Genomic DNA, 22,971 nt, shown 5'->3' on the forward strand with positions numbered 1-22,971 from the left:
TTGGATGACACAAGATTTATTTCTGATTTATTTACCTTAATAATAGATGCATAAAATGCTTTGGAAAGAGATCTTAGCAGAGCAGAATGATTAGTGGAATCAACTCACTGAGTTATGAAGGAAGATTGTAGGAACTAAAGATATATTGTTCACTTGAGTATTAGTTGTCCAAAGATATAATAATAATCTTTACACTCTTGAAATATGAAAATAACATGCTGTCCTACCCAGGCAAATTTAAAAGACTAGCCCATCATCAGTAGAGCACATGTTTAAAATTTATTGTATCCAAACTAAGTTTAAAAAAATAATAATGTCAAACACTCTTTCATTCAGTTTCTCTTAGGGCCAATAACAACCCTGTTACAGTCCAAGATTAATGATGTCATTTGTAAATGAGAAAAAAATTGCTTAATGGTCTAATTTTTGTAATGACCAAGTCCTGAATTTTATATTAGGTATTTCACAAAACTACCAGTACTTCAGCTCTACAGTCTCTGACAACCTATGGTGTCTAAGGAGCAAATTCAACTTGGATACAATCAACTGGGTGTTCCTGTCAGAGCCCACCATTTAACAAGGGTTGAGTGTCTGATCCATAAGCTCATTCAGTGGCTGTCCTATCCTCCCACATGGATCCCTGAGGTTTCCTGCCAATGTGACAACCATACCAAAGTGGATGACATTTCCTCATAAAGGTCATCTTACTGTCAAGGATGTAAATGATCCAAATGTGAAACAAGCACCAAATGAAATATATAGATATTTCTCATATAGCAAAATGGACAGTGCCATTAAGAATTCTTCCAGATTATCCATGGTTATTATGTAACAGTGGGTGAAATAATATTTATTTTTAACCAGTATAACCAGAAGAACTTTAGAGAAATATCTGTCTACAGTTTATTTTTTTCAAAGTAATTGTAAACATACAATAAGCAAAACAACCAATAAAGTTTCTTATATGGCAATCATATGCAAAGTTCAACTATCGGTTTGCATTCCTGATTGTTAGTCTTTTCACAACAATCATACAGTCTAGTTTCATCTTCATTTTAAATTCAACTCAATTTAACAATAGCAGCTACTAACGTAAATTTGCTCTTAAAAGCCATCTTTAATATCAAAAACAGAAAGGAACTATTGTTTTACTAAGAACTGTTTTCAGATATGAGCTAGATCTGTGGGACTCAATGGCAGCCCACAAACACAAATATCAGTACTAGCTAGAAAAGTATTAAAATGCAAAATAATTCATTAATGTTATTAAAAAGGTCTCTTTATAAAACTTCTAAGTCTGAATCTGCATTTTAACAGGAAGGAATTAGGAAGCAGAAAATCAAATGAAACATTAAGGATAAAGCAAGCAACAGTGTATTTGAACAAACATATTTAGTTTTCCATATGGGATAACTTAGTTAGCCACAGGGTTGTTTTATTTTTTTTCAGTTCATTCTTATTTGGCTGATAAATATTACTTTTCAGGGAGTCCTGAAGCTTATAATACATACAGTAAATTCAATAACTGAGTAGATTCTGATTAAATGGGAATTTAATTTTAAAATAATACTTTTTCACAAAGCTTGCTATCTTAAATTAGGTGACATCAAAATTTCTTCTCCAGTCTAAAACACCCTCCCATTATAACCCTGGAAAAGTCTAAACATCATTGTATTTCTTAAGGAGGATAGCTAGCCAGATAGATAGATAGATAGATAGATAGATAGATAGATAGATAGATAGATAGATAGATTAGATTACATACATACAAGAAGAGGAATTTTGTCAGAGTGTGGTGGTACACTCGTAGAATTCCAGATAATAGATGGAGAAAGGAGAATCAAAAATTCAACACCAGCCATTTTAAAGTTACTGATATCACCTCTGACTGCAAACAAATATCTACATATCTACTTTTAGTCTGACTGTTTTTCCTCCCTTTCTATACCTGACTTCAAATTCTTCATGGACAAAGTTAAATTGTATTTGTCATATGAATTCAACCTCCAAAGATAAGTACTATATTTTCCATATTGTAAGTTAAAACAAAACAACTTTCTACATGGGAAATTTGAGTGAAATCTTAATCTTTTATTATGGACAACAGAACTCTTATTTATACTTATAAATAAATAAAATTTATAAATAAACTTTGGCCAGAATGATAGCATAGCATGTTGTAAAGATGATCATTCTTCAAATGAAAATAAAGCAGAGGAATAGTCACACTCATGTATTCATTAGATACTAGCTATATTTATAGGTAATGTGAATATTTTCACTTAATATACATGATGATAACATAGGAGAAACCAAGCAATGCTTCAAAAGTAATTCCTGAACATTCAATAATTTGACAAGAAATTGTCCAAGAAACTTTTTTTTCCTTGATAGATAAAGGAAAATATTTTAAATGTTTAAAAGTGTTTAAAATAAAAATGGGTGTTAAGAGACAATTAGATACAAAAAGCACACAGTGAATGAGTAGGTGCAATGATTTCTTACAGATCACTTTAGTTTATAAAGGAGACTTTAAGAAAAACATAAATTTTGTTAAGATGAACAAGTAGGACTAGTTTCCAAAATGAAAATCAGCAGACATGTGTCTGAATGCAAATAGAAGTTTCTAAAGTATAGCACTTATTAAAAGAAAATCATTCAGACATTTATGGTACATTTGCAAATAATTTATGCTAAAATAGCTATTGGGGCATACTTCTTCAAAAAGCACTTTTCTGACTCCCATCCTGCTCATGTATGGACATAATGCAGAATTTATAACAGTGATTCTTAAGCATTTATAACTCCAGATGGCCTGTCCTAAGTTTATGGTAATGAACTTTGTATTGCAAGTGGAATATGTCTAATTGCTTAACATAAATAAAAATTTCTTTGAAAGAGGAATATATATATGTTTATATATAAACAAATATATACATTGTCTTGCCACATGTACCCCAGTGTCTCATGTCTTTGTATGAATAAAATAGCCTCTGCCTGTCTGAAGAATTCAAGTGAAGTCCACAGAGTTTTAGAAGATCCTGTCAGCTTTATTATACCCATATATCATCTCCACAATACAAGCATGAAAATACATGCATCAGTTTATTCAGCAGATAGAATAATTACATATCAATCTCCTGGGAGTCATATAGTCATGAATTATCTCTGACTTGCATTTACTAATGCATGTTTGACACAGTGAAGATGTTTTTAAAAAGTATTTCTTCAAGCTTTTCACATTTTAGAAGACCTCTAATAATCTAGATCATGAGAAAGTGATTCAGAAAAAGTATTTATAATAATCTTCAGAGAAGTGTGTTTGAATGACATTTAATGCACTACTATATCCAGATTTTACAGAGATACAAATAACTGGAAAATTTACTATATTTTATCCTATATCAAATATGACTAATAAGACTAAGAGCCCACTATTTTTTCCAGAATTCATTAATAATCAAATCAGACTGATATCTTTTAAGAAATTTGGAAATGCAGAGAGACACTAGAGATGTACACAGGTGAGGAATGATGGAACTGTGGAAGATGGAACAAGAGAGCAATCATCTATAAGTCTAGGAGAGCCAGATCTCCAAAGAAAATAAACCTGCTGACTATTTGTCTCAAATGGCTAACTTTCAAATTGTCAGGAAAAATGAAATCTGCTGTTTAAGCCATCAAGTTTATTTTGTCAGCATTTGCAAATAATTTCATAAGCGAATAGCATTTTAAAAATTCTGGCAGACAGAATACTATCTTATGCAAAATGTGTCCATGTTTCAATTAATATAATTTTTCGATTTTAAATGGACTTTGCTGGTAGATTAGGGAGACAGATTATTAGATTAGGCTTAACCTAATAACATGGGATGATAAAAGTGGGAAATCGTTCTTGTCCAAGTCTGAGAAAAGAAAAGAAGAAATACAAGGGGAAGGTAGGTTTAATGCATGAGTTTTTCAACTATCTTTACCTGATTGGAAATATGTGGAAGGGAATTATGAGCCAAAGAAATGCAGAAAGAATCAGAATTTGAGCGTCATTCTTTTTTATAAAGAATTTATTAACATTGATTTTTACATCATATTTCAAATGACATGTTTAACAAACAAGTATTCAAGAAGGGAATCTCTACATACAATCACTGACACTTAGGTTTTAGAATATAATTAAAATTAGGCTGAGGATTTGTAGGTCATAGATACATATTAATCTAGTAATAAAACATTATGTCTATAGAGTCGTAACTTTTTATGTCTCTGTAGTTATGTTTATATTTCCAATACCATGTCCATAACATTGGGTACCCGAATATTGAGTCATCATTCTTATACTGTTTGGATCTAATAGCCAAATATTAAGGATACCATGCACCTTTTGTTCCTTTGGTCTTGACTTATCTCATTCAAGATATGACTCTGCTCAAGGAGATGATTTTGGACATGACTAAAGAGATTAAAGCAGAACTCCAAAACAATTCCAGGAATATAAGCAGGAAATCACCAAGTAGTTCCTCAATTTCAAAAGAGAAATGGAGACAAAAATAGACAAAGCTTATACTTCCCTGGATGGAAAGATGCATACACTCAGACCAGACATGAGCATCATTCTTTTTGTTTGTTTCTTTGTGGATCACAGAGTTTGTACTTGGCCTGGATGCTGTCTTCAGCTCAAGGCTACCACTTTACCTTTGAGCCAAGCCCCACTTCTTCTTTTCTGTGTTTTCTAGAGGTTAATCAGAGATAAGCGTCTCCAGTCCTTTTGTGCCCGGGCTGGCTTTGAACCTTGATCCTCAGATCTCAGCCTCCTGAGAAGCTAGCATTACAGGCATGAGCCACCATGCCCAGCGAGCATCACGCTTAATTGGCAGCCAGTAAAGGAAAGTTGATATCAGAACTACAACAAGGAATTGCATTTTCCCAATAGTCTAAACTAGGTGAAAATGAATTTGCCACTAGAGTTTCCAAAATGTCCATATTTCATTTAGTCTAGTAATTCTATGTCAGAACTAAAAAGAAATGAATTTGCATGGACTTAAATTTCTAAGTTCTCCATAAGTATTGTTATGGCAGCAATTGGAAAATAAATAAATAATCCCATTTCAGGCAAAATACTTAGCATGTTGATTGGCTGTGTTTATTGAGTGGCCATGTCCTAAAAACTCTGAGCTTCCTTTAGTTTTTAAATACAACTTACTGCCATCTTTTACAAATGATGCCATGTGCTTTCATACAGCTTTTCTCCCCAGACTAGCTATAATTCACCATTATCTTGTTGACAAGGATATGATTTGCTTCACACATCATTGTTCATTAGAATAATATGTACCTGAGCTGTAGTTACATACCACTTCACATCCCAAACACTAGCAAATTTATGGTCAATTAATTTTTGTAGAAAGTACAGTAACAATCATAAAGGATTTTTACTTTTGTAATGCTTCTACATCATGAAATTTACTAACTGCAAACTACACTGTAGTGTTTTTAATATCCCTTTCTAAAACTTTTTTATGATATTCAACTTTGTGCTAAAAAGAGACATTTTGTTTAAAGTCTAAAAATATTTTCTTTATAAATTACTTTCTCCAAATTACTTCTTTGCTAGAGCTCTACCACTTGAGCCTCAGCACCACTTCTGGCTTTTTTCTATGTATGTGGTACCGAGGAATCGAACCCGGGTCTTCATGCATGCTAGGCAAGCACTTTAACCACTAGGCCAAACTCCCGGCCCCTCCAAATTACTTCTTATTTCTTACTTCTGCCATTTCTGTTAGTGTTCAATTTTAACTGCAAATTACATGTATACCTAATTGTTTGATTACTATAAATTTATTCTTACTTGTATTTTTTATTTTTCAGAAACGTCAGTTATATATTCAACCACTCTGGAAAATAGTATGACAATTCCTCAAAAGACTAAACATAGAGCTCCCCTATGACCCAGCAATCCCACTTCTGGGCATTTACCCAAATAACCAGAAACAAGGCCATACTAAACCTACCATCACAACCCTGTTCGTTGCAGTATTATTCACTATGGCTTAAGATATGGAAACATATGGCCATATAGAATGAGACTAAGTGAAATGAGCTCTAGGATATGCAAACAAGAGGTTTATCTTTGTGATTGTTGTTCTTAATGTACTATGCGAAACTATTTCTTTACTCTTCTTTTCCCTTTTGTTTATTTGAAAATGGCAAGGTAAGGGAAAAACAAGATGAGTGGGAGGGGTTTGGGGTGGGAGGGAGGGAGAATAACAAGGCAAAGGATAACAATGTTCAAGAAGTAATGTACCCACTACCTGATTATTGTAACTGTACCCCCTGTACATCACCCGCAACAATAAATTGGTAAAAAGAATGCAAGTTATAATTTTATCTGACTAGTGATCATATATTGATTCATGTTAGGAGTGAAATTGGTTGGTTCACATACTTGACTGCTATAAAAATTGTGTAGTTGAAATTGCTTACTAACACTAATTGTTGAGGATTTTTAACTACCTACACAGCTGGTGGGTGACAAATACAATTAAAAATAACCCAGAAAGATTTCTTCGTTGTAGAAAGATCAGTTACATTGTCTTAACCAGAGACTATTCAACTAGAAAAAATATTCAAAACACTTGTTTCACAACCATATAAGCATTGCTTGAAAGTCAGTCAAATCACAGAATTTTAAAGAAAAAAATTAGCAAATGGAAACTAGGAAGTATTCAACATAGTTTGAATAAAAAGTTGATTTTCTAAGAAATTAGCCTACTTAACAGATTGAGGGAAGTTTCTCTTAAAAGTAAAACACAGTCACACTTCAGATTCTAGTTACCAGCAGGTTGAGATCTGAGGATCATAGTTGGAAACCAGACCAGACAGCAAAGTCCTTGAGACTCTTCCCTCAAGTTATTCAACAAAACTCGGGCCTGGGAACTGTGTTTTTTGTTTTGTTTTGATTTTTTGTTGTTGTTGTTGGTTTTGCTTTTTGATTAAGGATAGCACTCTATCACTTGAGCCACAGAGTACCATTTTTATAAACAGAGTTTTCCTGCATTTTCATATTCATGGACGTTCCTCAAAACTAGAACTTCCTGGCACTCTTGCGCATCACCATGGCTTCCCATTTCAGCTCTTCAGAGGAATGATCTAGATGATGTTGTTTTTCTGCTCTTCCTTTTATCACTGACTCTCATGGCTCAGTTTTGATCTGCTGGGTTGCAGATCTTGATGACAGAAATTCATCTACCGACCACCAGCATTCCAATAAAGGCTCCCGATTTGATCTCTCAAAACAAACAAACAAGCAACAGAAAAACTATAACTTTATCTTCCTTTGCCTCAGCTACCTCAAGTTTATGAAAGGACCATTTGGAGGTTGAACAATTTGATTTAATTCTTGAAGGTGTTTTCAGAAAGCATAGTGTTGACCTGTAAAAATTTTAGTAGTATTTTAGATCTTTAGATGTTTACAACATCTGTAAACATCAGAAATGTAATGGAGATCAGTGTTTTATTTGAGAATTAATACCTTAATGGAACCTAAGTAATTTCAAATGTCACTTAGTACAAATGATATATATACATATACATATATTTAAATACAGAGAACAAAGTGGTATGTCGTTTTCACATGCCCCAGTACCTGACATAACTTCTTTGTTGACAAAGTATTAGTCACACTTCTGAATCTTCTATTCCCATTTCTGAACTTTATGCAGAATCTAATTTTAGTAAGAAAAAATTCTTCTTTAATAATTCAACAATAAACTTAAACATTCTTATCAGCAGATCTTTATTGATATCTGAACAGATTTCTCAGCATCTTGGACTCCAATTGCTGATATCTGATTACATTGCCAAGTTCTAAGAAAGAGGTCTAGTTGGATTCATTTAGCCAGCTTCCCTCCACCTTTCATATTTATGTTTCACCCTAGTAATTTTCAATCCATCTATCCACACTCACACTCAGTTCCACTGGTCAATTCTGTTTCTAGAAGTTCAGTCCAATTGTTTCCCCTTACTATCAGACCCAAATGCAGTGATCAAAGAATAGTTCTGATTATAATTTTCCTTTCATTTGTTTAACATCTATTGTTGGATAATTTTCCCTTAATGATCATAAGATAAATAATTCATGCCAAATGGTAAAATGGAGCCAATTTTGTAAGCTTAAATTCATCAGTTTTAAGTATATTGCGACATTGAAAGATACTTCATTATCCCCCAAATAAACTAGAAAATGATAGGCAAGGATGAGATTCCCTGGGCAGGGAAATAATTTTAATTTTAACTTTTGCTCTGTCAGTGTTTAGTTGATTTTAAAAGTATGAAGTAACTTTGTTTACTGAGAATAAACAAATATTCATAATTTATAAATGTTTTGATACATTATTAGTATCAGTTTGCTAATGATATGCTAATATATTTGCATGATTTATGACATAAATGATAAATCCTTGTTTGCATTTTTTCTGGTGATATCTTTTGTTTTGTTATAGAGATCTTTAATTTAAAATTTGAAGTAGGGAATATTCTTTCTGCTTACATAGTTTGGAAAAATTATAGACAATTTTCAAAAATCTATATTTTTAACATTTTACTGGAATTTTTGTAAATAAATTACTTCCAAATATCAATTATTTTTCATTGATTATGGTGTTTGCTTCTACTCTTCTATGTCCTTACAGATTTTTCCCATCTAAATCTGTGTTTCATAGTTGGGATAAAATTTCTCTTTGAAGTATCTCTAATTTTGCCTCACATATTTTAATATGTGATTTCAGAGAAGATGAGGACAGAATGGTGATAAAAAGGTTGGGAAATAAGATGAGAGACTTTAGAGATGTAGTGATCCAGGAAGCTAACAGAGGCTGGAGAAGGTAGGAAAAGAGGGTATGATGAAGTAATGATCTAGGAAACTAAGAAAGGCTGAGGAAAAGAAGGGAAGAGCATGAGAAATACTGATCCACAGTATTAAGATCTAGCTAGGAAGAAAGATTTCCAGGTGTATTCTTATAGAATAGGATAACTTTAAGTAGGAATTAATATGTCTAGAAGAAAGGGCTTTGAGTTTCCTCAGTAAGTAAGTGATATATATTTGAAGGGATAGCCACTTTTAACCTAAGTTAAACATTAGAAAACATTTAGATATACAGTACCAAATTTAAAACTGAAAAGTAGTAGACTTAAAAAAGTTTGAGACAATTGGAGAAGGGTTTTGTTGTTGTTGTCTGTGGGAATTGAACTCTGGGACTGGGTGTTGTCTCTGAGATCAAGGCTCAAGGGATATGGCCCTACTACTATAGTCATAGTGTCTCTTATGGTTTTCTAGTGGTTAATTGGAGATAACAATTTCAGGGACTTGTGCCTGGCCTGGCTTTGAAAAGTGATCCTTAGATCTCAGCCTCCTAAGTACAGGCATGAGCCCCTTGTATCTGCCAGGGAAGGAATTTTTTTTGGACGAAGATCAAAATTTGTTTCTTCACACATCAAATGAAGATCATGGTAATGAGTGTATTAAATATAATATTAAAGAGCCATAATATATTTAAATCAAGTCATCAAAGAACTACATTTAATGTTCTAAATTTGAAATAAAAAACAAGTTAATTTCTGGTAAAAAAAATAGTATTTCAAGTGAGGAGAAGGTGACTTTTCAAACATGTCAAAAATTCTGAAAAAAAATTAATAAACTGACCTATGTGAGAAATGAGGAAATTTCTCAATATGAGCTGTAAAATCAAGAGACATTCAGAGCCACACTGTAACTTAAATGGTACATGTCTATGAGAGGAAAAGGGGAAAGTGATTACGGTAATTGACAGAACATTGTCCTTGTAGGTGCTCTTGGCTATTCCTGGAATAACTTAAAGAGATAAAAGGGACATTACAAAGTGTTACATAATTCTTGTGCTGTGAATTCTTGTATTACAAAAAAAGAAAATGGCACAAATGAAAAATAGTAAAATTGCTCACATTTGCAGAAAGATGAATCTGTTTGACATTTCACCTGTACAATGAGTTAGCAGCATTGAGGTTACAGTAAATCAGATGTGACTATCGAGGAAGGATTGGAGATGAAACATTAATTGAAATTGGCTTTAGTATTCACATAAATAACATATGCCATTTAGGTTTAATTGAACTTAAGTATGTTATATAGGTGAGAAATGCAGTTTTCTTAATTGTTCTTTAGAAAACTGTTGCTAACACAAGGATTAAATATCAAGATTTCACTTCAGATAATGTTACCAGTAGCTACTGCCCTCCATTTCCTGAGATATTTCTGTATCCATTCAGCATTGAACTTCATGCCAGTCTATGCCAGCAATACCTCATCTGAGACATAGTGAACATACAGAAAATCGTCTTCAGAAAGTGGGTATGTGGCTCAAGCAGTAGACCTAAATACTTCCTAAGTATGAAGACTTAAGTCCCAAACCCAATATAAACAATAAAATCTTATCAACCAAGTGAAAAATTATTTAAAAAGATTTAATTTGTAGCTAATCCTACATATATATATATATATTGCAATAATATGGGTTAGTAACAACAACAACAAAAATCAGATCTATACACCTTGCAAAAGGAAGGATAGGCTTTTACACCAAAACCTGTTTGACCACAAAATGACATCAGAAGGCTACAAAAGAATAACAAAGCAAGGGAAATATAGTAAATTATACATCTGTTTATATGTGTATATATATATATATATTCCAATGATAGTTGGGCCTTGATTAATAATTCCCCATCTCCCAAGAGTTAAGATGATTGAATAATGTATAAACAAGGCATGTTTATTTTCTAAATTATTTTTTATTGTTATAAAGGTGATGTACAGCAAAATTGCAGTTTCATACATCAGGTAAAGAATACATTTCTTTTTGGAAAATGTTACCCTCCCTTAGATCTCTCCCAGTTAATTTCTTTACTCCCAAATTTATCTTCTTCCTAATCTTAACTCATATACTATAAAACATTGTTGTCAGTTTGCTTCTTCTTTAAGCTTTTATTTGTACAAACTGATTTTTTTCCAAGTCGTTCCATTTTCTTACAAATGGGGTAATGTCATTCTTTCTGAAGGAAGCATAGAATTCCATTGTGTATAAATACCACATCTTATTGATCCAATCATCTACTGAGGGGCATCTGGGTGATAGCTATGATAAATAGTGCTGCAATGTAAGTTGTTGTGATAGTGGCTTTAGTATGTCCTTCTTTTTGGACATTTGGGTAAATACCAAGGAGTGGGATTGCTGGGTCATAGGAGAACTCTATGCTTCGTCTTTTGAGGAACCACCATACTGCTTTCCATAGTGGTTGAACCAGTTTACACTCCCGCAAATAGTGTAGTAGTGATCCCTCCTAGTCACATCCCCTCCAGCATCTGTTGTTATTTGATTTCTTGATGATAGCCATTCTAACTGGAGTGAGATGCAATCTCAAAGTTGTTTTGATTTGCATTTCCTTTATGGCCAGAGATGATGATCATTTCTTTATGTGTCTATAGGCCATTCTTATTTCCTCTTCAGAGAAGTCTCTCTTTAAGTCTTTAGCCCACCTTTTAATAGGATGGTTGTTTCTTTGAAGATTTGTTTTTGAGAGATTCAATTTTATTAGCAGTAGATACATTTTAGATATGAGGCCTTTGTCTGTTGTGAGATTAGTGAAGACCTTCTCCCACTTTGTGGGCTTTCTATCTAACTTGCTAGCAATGTCTTTTGTCATATAGAAACTCTACAGTTTCCAGCTGCCTGAAATAATATGCCTGTTACCACAGTTGCTCTCTGAGTATAGTTCCATCTGGCAGAGAAAGAAAGAGAGCATGTAGAATGTTATAATCTTACACACTTGGATCCCAGGGTGACATTTTGACATTTATTTTCCCAAAGGGAAATTTAATCATATATTATCATGTCTACTTGCAAGACTGGCTAAGCGATGAATTCTCTAACTAAAAAGCCTCACATCTAAAACCTACTGTAGACATAAGTAAGAATATGAGACATATTCATGCAGAGTGAGAATAAAATGACATACCAAAAGCATGTGCTCATTAAATGTCAGTTATTGCTACTGGTTTTAGCTACAACAGAGAAAATGGCTTAAAAAGGAAATATCGCATTAGTTAAACACACATAAAATATGAGAGTGTTTTCTCCTCCGAAAACAGAAAAATCCCACATTTTGTTGGTAATATTTTAAGTTTAATGTGCTATCAATATGTTATGACACTTCTTTAATTTAATAAAAGCACAACTATAGTTGATTCTTCTTTCTTTATGACAACCAGATGTATATCTACAGCATTATATAGGCCTTTCATAGTTATATAATAATGGGGAGCTATATCTCAGTCTAGTATTTTTTTTCTCAAATTTTATGAAGTTATATTGGGAAACTTGCAATGATACTTTGTTTGTGACTAAATCTCATGTTAAATATGAATTATATGCAATTAATATGTCCACAATAATTCAATAATCAAGGAAATGTAAGCTATGTCTACCAACAAGAAATAAAAATCTCACCTTTGCATCAACAAAATAGATGTTATTTTCTAAACTTTCCAAGAAATGAGTAGAAGCAGGTTGACTATAATTTTCTGTAAAATGATAATTGAAATACCTACAGAATTACCTTTTCAAAATCTAGGAGCTTATCAAAAGACTTTTATCCCCTTTTCCTTTTGTAATACTGTTTTTCTTATTTACTTTAAACTTCTGTTAATTGGTAGAAATGAATATGTAATTGAGGCACATATATGTATATATATTTATGCATTGAAGCATATATATGCACAGATATGTATATGTGTGCACATAAGTACATACATAACATTAATATGTAAGATGATGTGCATGAATTTAATAGCAACTAAAAATTATAAAGCTAAAACTAAAAGAAATATCTTCTAAAGCTTAAATGAAAAAGCACAGTTATATGTTTAATATAAAATAGCATATTTATTTAATAAAGGAAATTGACTTAATTGAAAGACTTCATATTCAGATATTTATTATAACACTACATTTCTTTGTGGAAACATACACTCAGAGTATACTCTATTGGTGTTGGTCATTTTCATATCAATTGGGTTTTTAAACACTATTCTTTTTTTCTTATATTTTTATTGTAATTAATAGAGGGGTTACATTATATTCATCAGATAGAAGGTGCATTACTTCACATTGATACCCTTTCTCATGTCTTGGTCTCCATTTCCCTTTCCCCCCTACCGCCCCATCTTCTTGTTTCCCCCTTCCCTATCCTATTTCAACTAACCAAATAAGCATATATATGATACATCACATAATAAGGTAAAATACTGTAACAATATGAGATAACTAAGGAACAGCAAAAGAGATGAGAGATAACATAGTGCATTAAGGACAACAATCACTCATTATATAGCTTTTGTTTCTACATCCTGGAGGTCCTGTTATTTAGCATCATACTATATGGCCTTATGTATCTAGATTTTGTCCTGTTGTGAATCTCTGCTAGGAGAGCCCAAGGTTTCTACTAATTATGACAAATGAGGGAAACCATTGTGCCCGTTCCTTTGAGTCTGGCTTTCTTCACTTAATATGATTTTTTTCTAAGTCTTTCCATTTCCTTACAAATGTGGAGATGTCCTTCTTTCTGACTGCGGCATAGAATTCCATTGTGTATAAATACCACATCTTGTTGATCCACTCATCAACTGAGGGGCAGTCTGGGTTGGTTCCATATCTTTGCTATGGTAAATAGTGCTGCAATGATCATCGTTGTTCTAGTGAATTTAGTATGTCCTCGTTTCTGGATGATTGGGTAAAGCCAAGTAGTGGAATTGCTGGGTCATAGGGGAGCTCTATGTTTAGTCTTTTGAGGAGCCTCCATACTGCTTTCCACAGTGGTTGAATGAGTTTGCACTCCCACCAACAAAAATGCTAAAATACTTCTTAATGTCTAAATTTCTCCAAATTTGTATTCCTGTGTGTGTGTGTGTGTGTGTGTGTGTGTGCCAGTCTTGGGGCTTGAACTTATGGCTGGACTCTGTCCTTGGACAATTTGTGCTCAAGGATAATGTTGTGTCCAGAGGAGGGGTCCCCCAAAGGAGACCACCGAGATCAAGGCGTCCAAAATGCAACAGCAAGATTTATTGCGGGATACAAGCCAGGCAGGGAACTTGTCTGCACCCTCATCACAGTGAGGTGGGAAGGAGTTGCTAATCAGGGTTTACACAGTCTTTTTAAAGGCAAAAACCACAAACAGTTGCTAGACAAGTTAAGGGAGGGAAGGAGAACCACAAACAATTGCTGACTTGGGTTCAGGAACTGCAAACAATTGCTAACGGGTTCAGATGTTATCTTCAGATAAAGTGACTTATTAACTGCTCTTTCCCATTTGTGTAATCTCTGGGTTCTCAGGAACTTTTGTCAAAGCCTCTATTTATGAGTCAAGCTTAGTTTCTATTCCACTTACTGGAAAGGGGAATAATTTTGAGTCTGTGGGTCGTTGTTTTTCGTCCCTTCAGATAACACTCTGCTGTTTGAAGTTCAGCACCACTTCTGACCTGTATTGTGTACATGGTATCAAGGAATACAACCCTGGGCTTCATGTATGCTAGGCCAGCACTCTACCACTAGGCCATACTCCTGGCCATGGAATCATTTTAATGGAATTATGTTGAGAACAAATCTTTAAGCACAAGATGGAAACTGATGGATGGAAGGCAAAAGCAAGTTATTGAGTGGATTAGAGTTTTATTTCTCTACTGAAACAATTGCTCCTCAGTGACTTCTGTGTCACCCAGCCCTACCTCTGTCCTCCAGGTGTTTCTGAGATCAGCCAGTGAATATCTGTTACTGGAGACCGGCGAATCTCCTCTCCTGGAATCATCAGAAACAAGCCTGGACTTTCACATGTTCTTGAAGTACAGGCCAGGGCCGAATGGGGCTGTCTACTCATAAATAGATGGGATCTGGCACTGAGGTCGGAATTCTTCCAATGCTGATGGAGAGTTGGTGTTTCTGGGGTTCAGAGACTTGGACAGCGAGAGCTGTGCTGGTGGAGAGGTGATGAGATTTTCTGAGGTTTTGAGAGTGGGACAGTGCCACGCTGTGGAAGAAGTGACATCGATTGTGGCTTCTGAATGTCTGAGACTTGGCTTGAGGCTGCTGTAGGATCAGTCAAGGAGGACCAGCCCTGTGCTGAGGAGATGTGTTCTGTAGCCATGAATTACATGATTTGCCAGCAGTGTGTTCACACACAGGGAGACCAAAGGAGAAATTCTCGGAAAGGAACCCAAAGTCACAAGGACCATGTGCTCTATCATATAAAATAGTGTTTATCAAATGAACTCCAGGAAGTGGAAACAAGAGGATTTCCTTTGATTGTTGGTTTTGTTTGTTCTTTTCTTTTTAATTCATTTTTTTATCTGTCTTTGAGTGGATAATGGGAAATATATTACAGGATGTTGAAAAGATGAAAAAACACAGCAGTGGTCCTTCACTTGATACTATGCTGAAAATTAACTATTTAGTCTGTGGGGAACAGGGAGGAAAAGTAGGAGAGAGCTATACAAGGGGTAACATTGTCTAAAAAGATTACTCGTAACTGGACTTGTGCCATGCTAACCCCTCTAAATACAATTTATAATAACAGTTTTTAAACTCTTTGGGAAACCTGTTTGAATCCAGAAAAATATTAAAAGTAGAATGAGGGATGAGCCGCCTGTCTCCACATTGAGCTCAAGCTCCAAGCCAGGATCCTGCCTGCATACAAGAGATTACATATCAGGAGTGATATTTTAGTCCAAGTTGGAGGTCATGTAAAACATGTAACAACTGCACAAACTTTTTCTTTGGCTACAACAGTGTAGCTTACTTAGTACCCATTTGCAAAGGCATTTTCCTGGGAAACTTAATCCCTGCGACTCTAACTATGCTTCAGTTGTCATATCTAAACAGATCAATAGGGACACAAGCCTCAGATCCACAAAGTTTCCTGAATTTGTGGCTGGTGTCAAATCAAAATTCGCTCAGTTAGGACTTTAAATTACCCACTATCACAGATAATTGACAAGTTCCTGCCCAGTTATGAAAGGCACAGGCATTAGTAAGGCATGCTTACAAACTGTTCTATGACCTCCTGGCTCTGATTAATTTTGAATGGCCAAGCACAAGTGACTCTAGGATCTGACACCACCTCTGACATCCAAGCAGAGGCTTTCTGCATCTGCATGCTTCGTTCCTTTTGACCCAGTAGTGTCTCTCCACAAAGGGATAAATGTCCCATTGGCATTTCACTTGGTTGGTTGGTGGACTTGAACTCAGGGCCTGGGTGCTGTCTTTCAACTCTCCAGCTCAAGGCTAGCACTCTGCTACTTTAAGCTCCAAAGTAACTCTGCCCCAGCATTCTGCTGGCATATTAGACACCACAGTCTCACAGGGACTTTGCTTTCCCAGGGCTGGCTCAGAACTGCAGCTTTCAGATCAATGAGTACTACAAAAGGCCACGTTACTCCAATTAAAGCAACAAGGTGGTCAACACAGAAATAGTCTCTAAGCATGATCTTACCTGTAACCCGGTAAGAGCCAAAGTTACATCTGAATAAGGATTGCTGTCCTTCTCCATGGGCCAGCTGGAAATTGCTATAAGAAGACTTACAAGAGCAGGCTAAATAGCAATTAAGCAATCATTTTGGTAGTCCTAATTTTCCTTTTTTTTTCTTTCTCTCTCTTGAAACAAGCATTTAGGACAACTTCACTTTCAAATTTTGTTCAGAAACCCATTTCCAATGTTCTTTAAAACTTTTACGGGTGTTTGCTTAAACAATTAACACTTAAGCCTTTATTTGCATTTCAAAAACCTTTAAGGACCCAAAGAACTCCTTTTGCCTCCAGGGCTCAAGGCACTCCCTTTAGAGGGCATCTCCTTTTAGAAGAGGCATTTTTTTTTTCCTGCAGTTTAGGTTACTGCCTAGAACTCCAACAACAGTTTAAACTCAAATAAATTTTTCTTTAATGCAAGAACTACAAACATCCTCAGTACACCAAAAGTCTAAGTCTGGACTTAGTTTTATTGCAATCCAGTAGCATGAAACCAAATCATACGGAGATAAGCTTTTAAACATTCCTTTAAAAACTCTTTTCCCCAATTTAATACATTTTAGGGGCAGTTTAAGAATACTATTCTTAATAGGCAATTATTTCATAGACTTTGCTTTCCTAGATAATCAATCATAAAATGTGGTTTGCACTACTGAATTATTAACTGTATTAAACTTGTCCATTAAGTTGAGATCCATTTTCAAAGGAAAACAATCATGTTTTTCTAAACTTTCAGTGGGAATTAATTAGACATTGTATTTACTCAAACAGGTGTTTATGTGAATACTGTAACACATTAGCATCTTCATGGTATTTTAATGTTTTAAAATTTAAATTTTGCCTCTCTGTGCATACACTTGCAACAAATCTACATTAAGTGTGCCGAAAAAATAAAAATCTTCAATAATTTTCTATTGGAACTTACCCTAAACTGGCAATTACACACAGCATCTGCGAGGGAAGGAAGGTCAATATGACTTTAATAACTGAATCGTTTGGTTTTCTTGTCACTTCATTTTCTGCTCATTTTTGTTTTTACAACACTTCTGTTTCCTCTGGTAAAATTAATAAAAATCCATACATGGTTGAACATTTGTAGTCTGATATACTAATTAATTTTGAACTTTAAAGTATGAAAGTAAATGAGAACCATTTATTATTCTGTAAGCATTTTCATTAAAAATCCACTTCATCTTCACTAGTAAAACATTTATACCATTATGTTTCTAATCAATACAGGAGAATTAAATTACTGGTCACATTTGAAGTCAATTGTTTCAAATTAATTCTCAAGTATTTAAGAGTAATTTTGAAAAAAATTAAGTACTTTGCACAAAACTATATACATACAACTTTTGGAATACTATGTGAGTTTTATTGACTAACAAGTTTAAAATTAAGAAAAGAATATTTAAATTAATTAATTGATGTAAAATATATGATATATTTTGAAATAAGTGCTCTAAAGAAGTTATTTACACATAGTAAGAATAGCTGCTCATGGAAAAAATCTGTTCACCGTAATATTGGCACCACATATATTACGTATTTAAAACTGAAGAAATATGTGGAGAAATTAAAAACTTGATTCCATTCTCTTAATTACTGTTTTCCTGGCAAAGTTGAATGACCCAATAGAACAAATTATTGGGTAATTTTACTCAAAGCAAATAGAAATCTGTATCTCTAAGGAGATTTTGTTCCAAAGGACCACTCAATTAAGAGTTTCTATCTAGGAAAAATTGTATTTCCTTGATATTCAATGATAGAAATGATACTTCTCAATGCTACTCTTTTGATCAATATTATTTTCCTGCTATCAAAGGTTTTCATATTAGTTTTGTGTTTTGCATTGGCTGATATTTTATTTCCATTTTCTTCCTAGATTCACTATTTGGGTTTTTAGTCCTCGATCTCTCCCGACCGGCAGGAGGGATAGGGAGAACACACCCAGACCAGGAGAAGCTGAGAAAGGAGAGAGCCGACTGACCTCCACCACCCAGCCCTCCCTCGCTGGAGGACAATCAGACGCATCAGGGAGACCCGTTCAAGGCAGGAAGTACACCTAATATAGAATGCAGGAGCCTATCAGCACAAAGGTGGGCAGGGTAGGGGAGGTACTCTCATTGAGGACCATTCAGCTAACATAGGATGCAGGAGCCTATCAGCACAAAGGTGGGACGGGACGGGGGGGGGGGGGGGGGGGGGGGGGAGGTACTCTCATTGAGGAAGTAAGATGCATGTGCTGTCCGAGAGGGTGGAAGGGTTCGAACCCAGAGGTGACCTTACAAACCACAGCCACGCCTTCCAACTGGGCAGCAGGCACCGTCTCTACCAGGTGCGTTCCCAAGACCAGGGAATGAGCCCTAGGCCACGAGTTAGGCCTCCTTTTACAGCATAGGTTTCCATTACCCTGATATGACGTGCCCCACAATTCACCATCAGACAATTCCAATTTATACCATAAATTTAAATAAACAATTTTGTACATCTGTAGAATCCAACAAAATGTATTTTTTCTTGGTTTTGATTTTGTGTTGAATGTTTGTTTCTTACACATTTCTAGGATTGCAATGAGACAAAACAATTATGAGGAGTTCTGAAAGTAGGTACACAGTTGATAGTATTTGATTTTTAAAATTCAAGTTACTAAGAAAGCCAGCTAACTCTTACCTTTCATAGTTCACATATCCCATTTACATGTTCTCATTTTTACCTTTTTCCTTTGATTTATGTCATCGAACTTTATTTTTCTATTATTTTATCCATTTTCCTATTAAGATACTGAAGGAATGGGAAATATGTGCATGATTGTTAGGAGCATGAACAAGAGATATTTTGTTATGGCCAAGGTTGTAGGGAATTTGTTCTTTCCAAAATCTCTTCTCCATCTTACAAAAATACTAATATCATGGTGCTAGTGAGAATGAATATATCAAAATTTCACGCTATCACATTTACATCTGTTATTAATTGACAACATGGAAATTCACAGTTATGCATGTAATCTTTCATGTTTCAAGAAACATTTGCTAAGGGTTTTCTCACTGACATGTTCCCTAGGAGTAAGATGTCAAAAAAATGACACACTAGTGCCTATTTTCATGGACCTCACAGTGTAAAAGAAGTCTCAAGAATAAATCTAATAGTGACAAATAGGGGAAATTGGAAATAAAATAACTCAATTCTAAGGAAGAACCAGAGACCAGATCTTGGACTGCTGTGAAAAAGAAAGAAGAGATTTCTCCAATGCTATACAAAAGTGACTGTGAGCACAACTTGTTGAAGAGGCTGTCTTTCTTCCATTCTATTTTTTTGGCTCCCTTGTCAAAGATTAGGTGGCCATAGGTCTGTGGTTTAATATCTGGGTCCTCAGTTCTATTCCAGTGGTCTTCAGGCCTGTTCCTGTGCCAGTACCAAGCTGTTTTGAGAATTATAGCTCTGTAATAGAGTCTAAAGTTTGGAATTGAAATTCCTCCAGCGCTGTTCTTTCTGCTAAGAAGTGTTTTTGCTATACGGGTTAAGCACCTGCAGAAAACTAAAGCTGGATCCTTCTTTGTCACCTTGCACTAGAATTAACTCCAAATGGATCAAAGACCTGGAGGTAAAAGCTGACACACTGAAAACTCTACAGGAAGGAATAGGAGATACACTAGGCCTCCTTGGCACAGGTCGAAACTTTCTTAATAAGGACCAAGAATCACAACAAATCAGAGAAAGGCTGGATAAGTGGGACTGCATTAAACTGCAGAGCTTTTGCATGGCAAAGGACATAGCTACTAAACTAATCAGGAAGCCTACAGAGTGGGAGAAGATCTTCACCAACCAAACAACGGACAAAGGCCTCATATCTAAAATATATCAACAACTCAAAAAATTGAATCACTCCAAAACTAACCTCCAAAGTAACAACCATCCCATTAAAAAATGGGCCAAAGACTTAAAGAGAGTCTTCTCTGAACAAAAAAAAAAAATGGCCTATAGACACATGAAGAAATGCTCAACATCTTTGGTCATAAAAGAAATGCAAATCAAAACAACTCTAAGATTCCACCTCACTCCAGCTAGAATGGCCAGGATCAGGAAAACAAATGACAACAGATGCTGGAGGGGATGTGGCCAGGAGGGATCACTACTACACTGTTGGTGGGAGTGCAAACTCGTTCAACCACTATGGAAAGCAGTGTGGCAGTGCCTCAAAAGGCTAAACATAGAACTCCCCTATGACCCAGCAATTCCACTACTTGGCATTTACCCAACCATCCAGAAACAAGGACATACTAAACCCACTAGCATAACAATGTTCATTGCAGCACTATTCACCATAGCAAAGATATGGAACCAACCTAGATGTCCCTCAGTTGATGAGTGGATCAACAAGTTGTGGTATTTGTACACAATGGAATTCTATGCTGCTGTCAGAAAGAATCACATCGCCCCATTTGTTAGGAAATGGAAAGACTTAGAAAAAATCATATTAAGTGAAGTAAGCCAGACTCAAAGGAACTTAGGCTCAATGGTTTCCCTCATTTGTCATAATCAGTAGAAACCTTGGGCTCTACTAGCAGAGATTTGCAATAGAGCAAAATCTTGATACATAAGGACATATAATATGAAGCTAATTGAAAGGACCTCCAGGATAGTGAAACAAAAGCCATATAATGAATGATTGTTGTCCTTAATGTACTATGTTGTCTCTCATCTCCTTTGCTGTCCCTTGGTTATCTCATATTGGTATAGTATCTCACTTTGTTATCTGATATATTGAATTTATTTGTATTTGGATATTTGAAATTTGATAGGGAAGGGGGGAAAACCAAGACAGGTGGGGGGTGTGGGGGGGGGAGGGAAACGGGTACCAAGACATGTGAAAGGGTATCAATGTATGTGAATTAATGCACCTTCTATCTGGCAAATATCATGTAACCCTTTTACTAATTACAATAAAAAAATGAGTTTCAGAATGTGAAAAGAAAAAAAAAAGTGACTGTGAAACTTGAGATAAATGAGCTCCAAAGTGGACTAGCATCTAGATAAAGGCAAACTTGCATGCCAAACAGAAAAGATGGCATGGTACTTTCATGGAAATCAAACCAGGTTATAGTTCAAACACACAGAATGAATACAAAAGGGGAAGATGAGGAGGTTGGAGGTAGTAGCTTAACAAAGATCATCATTAAGATTGTGGGTCATTCTAATGGTGTAGAAAATTTGTAATATATTCATTTGTAGCTTTCATAAAGCAAATTACACCAAGAATTTTAAATCACATTAAAAGTATGTTACCAAATCTAACTTTATTGGATCAGCATTCAATGATTAAATGGGTTCTAGTGCTTTTTCTGAAAACCCATATTTGTCAACCCAAGAAAGCAGATAATATAACTAGGGAACATAGAATGACTTTTTATCCTAAGATATTGAGTGTACCACAGTATAATGTATCCAAAATGTAATGATTCATAAAATACTGAATCTAATTGAAAAATATAGCAAATCTGAAGATTTATTCTATCTTAATTTCATGTATTTGAAAGCACTGAGAGACATCATTTATGTTCCTTCTTTATGGTGACATTACTTTAATGGTGTCATTTAAATTCATTTTCAGTTCAATGCAGTAATTCTTAAATGACAAATTACACTATTTAATATTTCAATTGAGACATGGGTTAGATACAGTGATCTGATTGTTTTAATGAAAAGCTTAAAGATTTGCTTGCCTTTTAAACTGAAATCTTGTACGAAACCACAAATTTGTAAAGTGAACATCTCTTTTCAATTTGTCAGAAATATCATATGTTGATTGTAAAAACGAAGGTTATATGTTGATTTTTAGATCCAATTAATGTTCAACATGGAGCAACCCTACTAAGAAGGCACAGCGTGAAAAGATGAGTCATGATGAGTTCACTTATACAGCTGCACACTAAATCCCAAACCAGCAAGTCTTTTGTCCATTATCTCATTTATAATATATTTATTTTTCAAAAAAATTTATTAATATTGATTTTTACATCACTTATATATTTATAAGGAAGATTTTCTTTAGAAAAGAAAATGTTAAGTAAGGAAGTTCATGTCCAAAAGATTTACCACATCTTTCTCTTGCTCTTTCACAATTTATATTTTAAAAAACAAATTAGATATAAATGAATGATGGGATGTAGGTAGAATTTCACTATTTATTAAAAGTTGGCCTCACATTCCTGATTCATGGCTGTAATCCTAGCTATTCAGGACATCGAAGGATCACCATTTTGAAGCCAGGCCAGGCAAGAAAGTTTGTAAGATTTTTATCCCCAAGTGACCAGGATACAAAAAAAGTGTTCATTGGTGTGGCTTTTAATGCACTGAGTGAAGTTATTTATTT

This window comes from Megascapheus bottae, chromosome 1 (genome assembly GCF_031878675.1).
Source record: "Megascapheus bottae isolate mThoBot1 chromosome 1, mThoBot2.hap1, whole genome shotgun sequence".
NCBI lineage: Eukaryota > Metazoa > Chordata > Mammalia > Rodentia > Geomyidae > Megascapheus > Megascapheus bottae.